General features: G+C 40.4%; 1 pseudogene; it reads right to left on the bottom strand.

Annotated features, from left to right (window-relative positions):
* Nucleotides 1-4,415, bottom strand: part of LOC121871656 — a 19,484-nt pseudogene extending 15,069 nt beyond the window's left edge.
* Nucleotides 4,416-8,000: the final 3,585 nt, after the last annotated feature.

Genomic DNA, 8,000 nt, shown 5'->3' on the forward strand with positions numbered 1-8,000 from the left:
ACTACTACTTCTACGACAATCTAGAATCTGCAAATGTTACTAACACTCATCGCTTTCTGTGCATGTTGTGTGTATTGATGTGTGTGTATGCTTTGTGTAGAAAATCAAGCTTAAAGAGTTACACAGGAAGCCAATTAAGAGTAAACAAGGTAGAGTTCATATTATTTATCATTACCTGTGTTGTGCCAGGCTTTGTAAGTGCATATTCCTCACTGGGCATGAGAAGGGGGTGCCAGAAAGGTATAGACGTAGTGATATAATGTGATCAGAATTAAACGCCAGGGAACACATATAATGGAATGGTTGGCATCTTAATCTCGCTGCCAGACACACAGTTGAATTGAGAGCCAATAGAGAGGTTTTTTTTTATAGAATTGGCGTTAAGAAGGATTTGATTCGTCGACGAGGAGGTATTAAAGTTAATTTGGTTGGGTTGGGATAATATTTTTTTATTTTTGTTGTTGATTATGTTGGTTGTGTAGTTTATTTTTGTCTGTTTGTTTTCTTCCTCTTGTTTGGTTTCTTGTTTTGTAATATTTTTTGGCCCTTATGTTCCTTTGGTAAATCAAGGCACTACATAGATTGGTGTGTTATTGTGCATGTGTATTGTGTGTGTGTGTGTGTGTGTGTGTGTGTTTTGTGCACGTATATGTACGTTTCATGTGTTGTATGGGTGTATATATACTTGTGTGTATTCTGACAGGCACTTAGATGTTGTGCTGTCTACTCTGCAGTTTATGTCCCGCTGTTGTAAACATGATTCACGTTGGTTGTCAATCATGGTCCTCATATTCTTCTCACCCTGGCCAGTCACACTCACCCCTACTGATATGACGTGTGTGTGACATGGCAGGTACGTCCTGGAAGCCACTGCTACACTCCAGGGGACTCATATAAGACCTTGTGAGCGGTGCTGTATCACCTCTTAAGGGAGGCAGAGTCGCTCCTGAGAGTAACTAAAGACTAAGAACAGGTCAGTTTTGCCAACTAATTTACTTGTAAATATTAATTCAAAATTTAAATTATTGTTTTAATATTTTGTTATATACAGTAACTACATTTATGTTGTGTTAGTTTAGGTTTTATATAATATTGGTCCCCAATAATAATATTAGGTTTTGGTTATAATATTTGTACAAAAGAATAAGTCATTAGCTGCATAATTTTCTATGATTTTACTAACATCTGCCACCACTGATATTATTAATCTTATACATCTGACTCAGTGCACTCTACTCCCAGCACTCCTCCTAACACTCACTCCCAGCTCTCTACTCCTAACACTCTACTCCCAGCTCTCTACACCTAACCTCTACTCCCCAACACTCTGCCCAGCCTCTACTCCTTACTCTACTCCCAGCTCTCTCTAACACTCTCCCAGCTCTCTACTCCTAACACTCTACTTTCCGCTCTGCTCCTAACTTGCTCTACTCCCCAGCACTCTACTTCCAACACTCTACGCTCTTTCCGCCTCCTCCCAGCCTCCCTTCCATACTCTACTCCTTGCCTCTACATAACACTCTACTTCCAGCACTCTACTCCTAACACTCTACTCCCACACTCTACTCCTAACACTCTGCCAGCACTCCTCCCTAACCTCTACCTTAACCTCTACTTCAGCACTCTACTCTCCTGGCACTCCTACTCCCAGCACTCTACTCCCAGCACTCTCCTAACACTCCTTCCAGCCCTCTGCTCCCCTCTTGCTGCTACCTCCTCCCAACCTCTACTCCTGCCTCTGCTCCTAACACTCTCTCCCTAACACTCTACTCCCAGCACTCCTACTCCCCAGCACTCTCTCCCTAACACTCTACCTCCAACACTCTACTTCCAGCACTCTACTCCTAACACTCTCCTCCAGCACTCTACTCCCGGCCTCTACTCCCTAACACCTACTCCTAACACTCTCCCTGCCTCTCCCCAGCACTCTACTCAGCACTCTACTCCTAACACTCTGCCAACCTCTCCCTAACACCTGCTCAGCATTCTCTCCTAACTCTCCCTCCTAACCTCTATAAAACACTCTACCTTCCCTTTTCCTCTAACCTCTCTCCCAGCACTCTCCTAACCTCCTATTTCCCAGTTTCTCTACTCACCTCCTACACTCACCACTCTACTCCAGCACTCTACTCTGCCTCTCTCCCAGCACTACTCCTAACACTCCTCCAGCTCTCTACTCCTTACTCTACTCCCAGCACTCTCCCAGCACTCTACTCCCCCGCGCCTCTCCCAGCTCTCCTCCTTACCTCTACTCCCCAGCCTCTGCCTAACCTCTACTCCCAACCTCTACTCCCTAACACTTTACTCCCCAGCACTCAACTCCTAACACTCTGCTCATCTCTACTCTCTTCCCTCCGCTTACTCACTTCCGCTTACTCTGCTCCCCCTAACACTCTCCCAGCTCTCTCCCCCACTCTACTCCCAGCACTCTACTCCTAACACTCTACTCCCAGCACTCTACTCCTAACACTCTACTCCCAGCACTCTACTCCTAACACTCTACTCCCAGCTCTCTACTCCTAACACTCTACTTCCAGCACTCTACTCCTAACACTCTACTCCCAGCACTCTACTCCTAACACTCTACTCCCAGCTCTCTACTCCTTACACTCTACTCCCAGCACTCTACTCCTAACACTCTACTCCCAGCACTCTACTCCTAACACTCTACTCCCAGCACTCTACTCCTAACACTCTACTCCCAGCTCTCTACTCCAAACACCTACCTCTCTCCTAACACTCTACTTCCAGCACTCTACTCCTAACACTCTACCCCAGCACTCTACTCCTAACACTCTACCCCCAGCTCTCTACTCCTTACACTCTACTCCCAGCACTCTCCTAACACTCTACCCTGCACTCACTCCTAACACTCTACTCCCAGCACTCTACTCCTAACACTCTACTCCCAGCTCTCTACTCCTAACACTCTACCTCCAACACTCTACTTCCAGCACTCTACTCCTAACACTCTACTCCCAGCTCTCTACTCCTAACACTCTACTCCCAGCTCTCTACTCCTAACACTCTACCTCCAACACTCTACTTCCAGCACTCTACTCCTAACACTACTCCCAGCACTCTACTCCTAACACTCTACTCCCAGCTCTCTACTCCTTACACTCTACTCCCAGCACTCTACTCCTAACACTCTACTCCCAGCACTCTACTCCTAACACTCTACTCCCAGCTCTCTACTCCAAACATGAGAGGGCTCAATATTTGACCCTCCCCCCTGAATCATTCGCTGAACTTTAGAACCAAAGGTTTGGGGATCATGGGCGTTCATTGAAAATAAGTCTTGGTTGTTAAGCACATCTCTCTTCAAGTAATTTGAAAGAACTGTTCTGAATAAAGCACATTTTTTTTCGCATGCATGTTGTATTTGAACACCTTCACTTTGGAATTCGTTGTTCATTTTAGTAACAAAAGGTAGGATATACCTTAATAAATGAAAGTACATCTTATAGATTGGACTCATCAATCCTGCGTGAATTTTCTGAGCAGACTCTAAATGGTCTTCAAGAGCAGCATTTTGAAAATATAAAACAAGAACTTTCCATAACTCCAAAATTCTGTCTCCCACACATTACAAAGACAACCATCGTGTTTGGCTGGGGTGTAAAATTTTGTATGGCTCTATATTCGTGAGTTCTTGAAATTGTTTGAATTCATTTAAACGTTTTGAGCTATTGCAGAGATAATTGTAGAGATCTCTGCATAAGTCTTATACTACTTTAGGTACGATACGAAGTCTTTTGATTTAAGAAGGTGAAAAGAAGATTATTAGGGTTGAAGGAAAAGTGGGTGAAACTTAAATACAGTAGGGTAAGAAAATCCTAGGCTCAACTTCAGATCCTTCATCTTTCTTATTGGTGTTTTGTCTTTGTTCTGCTCCTTGGGTCGTCAATTGCTTTGTATTAATATTAGTTTATTTATATAATGCTGCTTATTATTATGTATTTGTTATTATTTGGAGTTAAGTAGAGCCCTTACAGCATTTGACATTATTAGGGACCTGCCACTCTTTGCCATAAACAGATAAAATGTACCGGGAACTTTTCCCCCACACACTCATCATTCTCTCACTTTATGTAACTTGACAGAACCTATGACCCTTCAGGCTTTTACGCCCTTAATGTACGAGTCATAAAGGCAAGTATGAACTTTTCATACTTCCCTGTTGGGCGCTGTAAACGCTTCTGCGCTTCACCTTGCACAGGATGTAAGGGGGTGCCCAATAAACTAGCCCCCTCGGGGGCAAATCTGAAATCTGAACCGTATGAGCAACAAAGATGCAATGAATAACAGACGCAACCAATAACAAACAGATTAGGTGAAACCTGTTGGAGTTTTGATTTCAGACCATTATAATTACACATCATCACCGCTGCATTGTCAGCAGCAAAACGCATCAGACACATCAATTAACTGCAGGAAAATGTCCTTTACAGATTATGTATTATTATCCAGTTGACACATCTGTGCTTTCATCAACTAATAGGGAAAATCTTTGTGTCCTAAGTTTATCTACAATTATATCTAAGCTTTCCTTGTCTATACAATTTACAACCAGACCTCTAGATGCAGTCCGGCCAGAATGTATATTTGTAGGAATTTTTTAGTCTGGAGTTGCTTTCGCTGCAGTCTTTGTTAAATGATACATCAAACTGAATGGGACATTATGGTCACAAATAAGTTTTAGCCATAATAATCTACCCTTTTTACACCTTTTCTTCAATGAGAAACCTTTACCTTTCTGCTCTCTTATATCAGTAGATGGTGTTACTACAGAAGCTCTTGTCTTATAAGTTGACTGCAGATGCCTATAAAGATGTGATACACTACCTTCAATAATTTTAGAGCAAACAAAACAAAACGTCTTATCCCCATGACTTTCAAAGCATCTTAATTTGGAATCTTTGTTCCAATCTTGTTTGAATTTTCTGGAATCATGCTTTTGGCTTTTCACTGGATGCTTCTCGGATTCTTGTTTTGATGCTGAAGACTGGTTTATGGAACTCCTTCTCTTTTTACCCATCTGCTTACCCAGAGACTCTGAAATACTTGAACACACACACACACACACACACACACATACACACGTATGTATATATATATATATATATATATATATATATATATATATATATATATATATATATATATATATATATATATATATATATATATATATATGCTGATAACCACAAGGAAAGAAGAAAACACGAAGTTCCCAAGCGCTTTCGTGTAATTCATATCTTCAGGGGTGAGTAGAGACTAGAGAGAAATACAAATCAAGGTGTATATATACAGAGGAGGGTGAGACCAGGTCCACAATGGTCAGGTATTAGGTAATGACCCTACTAATCTTTAAATAGCACACAACGGTTGGAGGTCAGGTCAGATGGTCAGGTGACCCGGCCTTCTCACACGAAAGCGCTTGGGAACTTCGTGTTTTCATCTTTCCTTGTGGTTATCAGCATATACCTAGATCACGCGCACCTACAGTGATTTACTTGCATATTTATTGATGTAGTGATGATGAATGGTGTTATATGTAGTGATGATGGATGATGATATTATATTGTGATGATGGATGTTGTTATATGTAGTGATTATGGGTGGTGTTATATGTAGTGATGATGGATGGTGTTATATGTAGTGATGATGGATGGTATATGTAGTGATTATGGATGGTTGTTATATGTAGTGATGATGGATGGTGTTATATGTAGTGATGATGGATGGTGTTATATGTAGTGATGATGGGTGGTGTTATATGTAGTGATGATGGATATTGTTATATGTAGTGATGATGGATGATTGTTTATATGTAGTGATGATGGATAGTGTTATATTGATGATGATGGATGGTGTTATATGTAGTGATGGGTAGTAGTGTTGACAGTGAATGAAGTGTTATTGTAGTGGTGATGGTGATGTAATATTGGGTGATATTGGTGGTGGTAGAGTCTGTTGATATTAATGTTATGATGGTGGTGGTAGTTATAGTGGTAGTGATGATGGTTATATGTAGTGATGATGGATGGTGTTATATGTAGTGATGATGGATGGTGTTATATGTAGTGATGATGGATGGCGTTATATGTAGTGATGATGGATGGTGTTATATGTAGTGATGATGGATAGTGATGTTATATGTAGTGATGATATGTAGTGATGATGGATGGTGTATATGTAGTGATGATGGATGGTGTTATATGTAGTGATGATGGATGGTGTTATATGTAGTGATGATGGGTGGTGTTATATGTAGTGATGATGGATGGTGTTATATGTAGTGATGATGGATGGTGTTATATGTAGTGATGATGGATGGTGTTATATGTAGTGATGATGGATGTTGTCATATGTAGTGATGATGGGTGGTGTTATATGTAGTGATGATGGATGGTGTTATATGTAGTGATGATGGATGGTGTTATATGTAGTGATGATGGATGGTGTTATATGTAGTGATGGGGGGTGGTGTTATATGTAGTGTTGATGGATGGTGTTATATGTAGTGATGATGGGTGGGGTTATATGTAGTGATGATGGGTGGTGTTATATGTAGTGATGATGGATGGTGTTATATGTAGTGATGATGGGTGGTGTTATATGTAGTGATGATGGATGGTGTTATATGTAGTGATGATGGATGGTGTTATATGTAGTGATGATGGATGGTGTTATATGTAGTGGTGGTGGATGGTGTTATATGTAGTGATGATGGGTGTTGATATATGTAGTGATGATGGGTGGTGTTATATGTAGTGATGATGGGTGGTGATATATGCAGTGATGATGGGTGGTGTCATATATAGTGATGATGGATGATGTTATATGTAGTGATGATGGGTGGTGCTATATGTAGTGATGATGGGTGGTGATATATGCAGTGATGATTAGACAATTTATCTATATAAAACAAAGAAATATGTCTGTTTGTGCGTGTGTTTGTCCGCACGAGAATCTCGGAAACTACTTTACCGATCTGTAGCGATGATGGATGGTGTTATATGTAGTGATGATGGGTGGTGTTATATGTAGTGATGATGGATGATGTTATATGTAGTGATGATGGATGTTGTTATATGTAGTGATGATGGGTGGTGTTATATGTAGTGATGATGGATGGTGTTATATGTAGTGATGATGGGTGGGGTTATATGTAGTGATGATGGATGGTGTTATATGTAGTGATGATGGGTGTTGATATATGTAGTGATGATGGGTGGTGTTATATGTAGTGATGATGGGTGGTGATATATGCAGTGATGATGGGTGGTGTCATATATAGTGATGATGGATGATGTTATATGTAGTGATGATGGGTGGTGCTATATGTAGTGATGATGGGTGGTGATATATGCAGTGATGATTAGACAATTTATCTATATAAAACAAAGAAATATGTCTGTTTGTGAGTGTGTGTCCGCACGAGAATCTCGGAAACTACGTTACCGATCTGTAGCGATGATGGATGGTGTTATATGTAGTGATGATGGGTGGTGTTATATGTAGTCATGATGGATGATGTTATATGTAGTGATGATGGATGTTGTTATATGTAGTGATGATGGATGGTGTTATATGTAGTGATGATGGATGGTGTTATATGGAGTGATGATTAATGATGTTATATGTAGTGATGATGGATATTGTTATATGTAGTGATGATGGGTGGTGTTATATGTAGTGATGATGGATGGTGTTATACGTAGTGATGATTGGTGGTGTTATATGTAGTGATGATGGATGATGTTATATGTAGTGATGATGGGTGGTGTTATATGTAGTCATGATGGATGATGTTATATGTAGTGATGATGGGTGGTGTTATATGTAGTGATGATTAGACAATAAAATAATAACAGTTTAATGCTAAAATAATATACTTTGCTGTACTGGTGTAGTGAAAAACATGGTGGAACTTAAATACACCATTAATGAACTATTGAGGGAAGAAGAAGTTTTGGGGACCAAACAGTGAG

Source organism: Homarus americanus, unplaced genomic scaffold (genome assembly GCF_018991925.1).
Source record: "Homarus americanus isolate GMGI-L3 unplaced genomic scaffold, GMGI_Hamer_2.0 scaffold39675, whole genome shotgun sequence".
Taxonomy (NCBI): Eukaryota; Metazoa; Arthropoda; class Malacostraca; order Decapoda; family Nephropidae; genus Homarus; species Homarus americanus.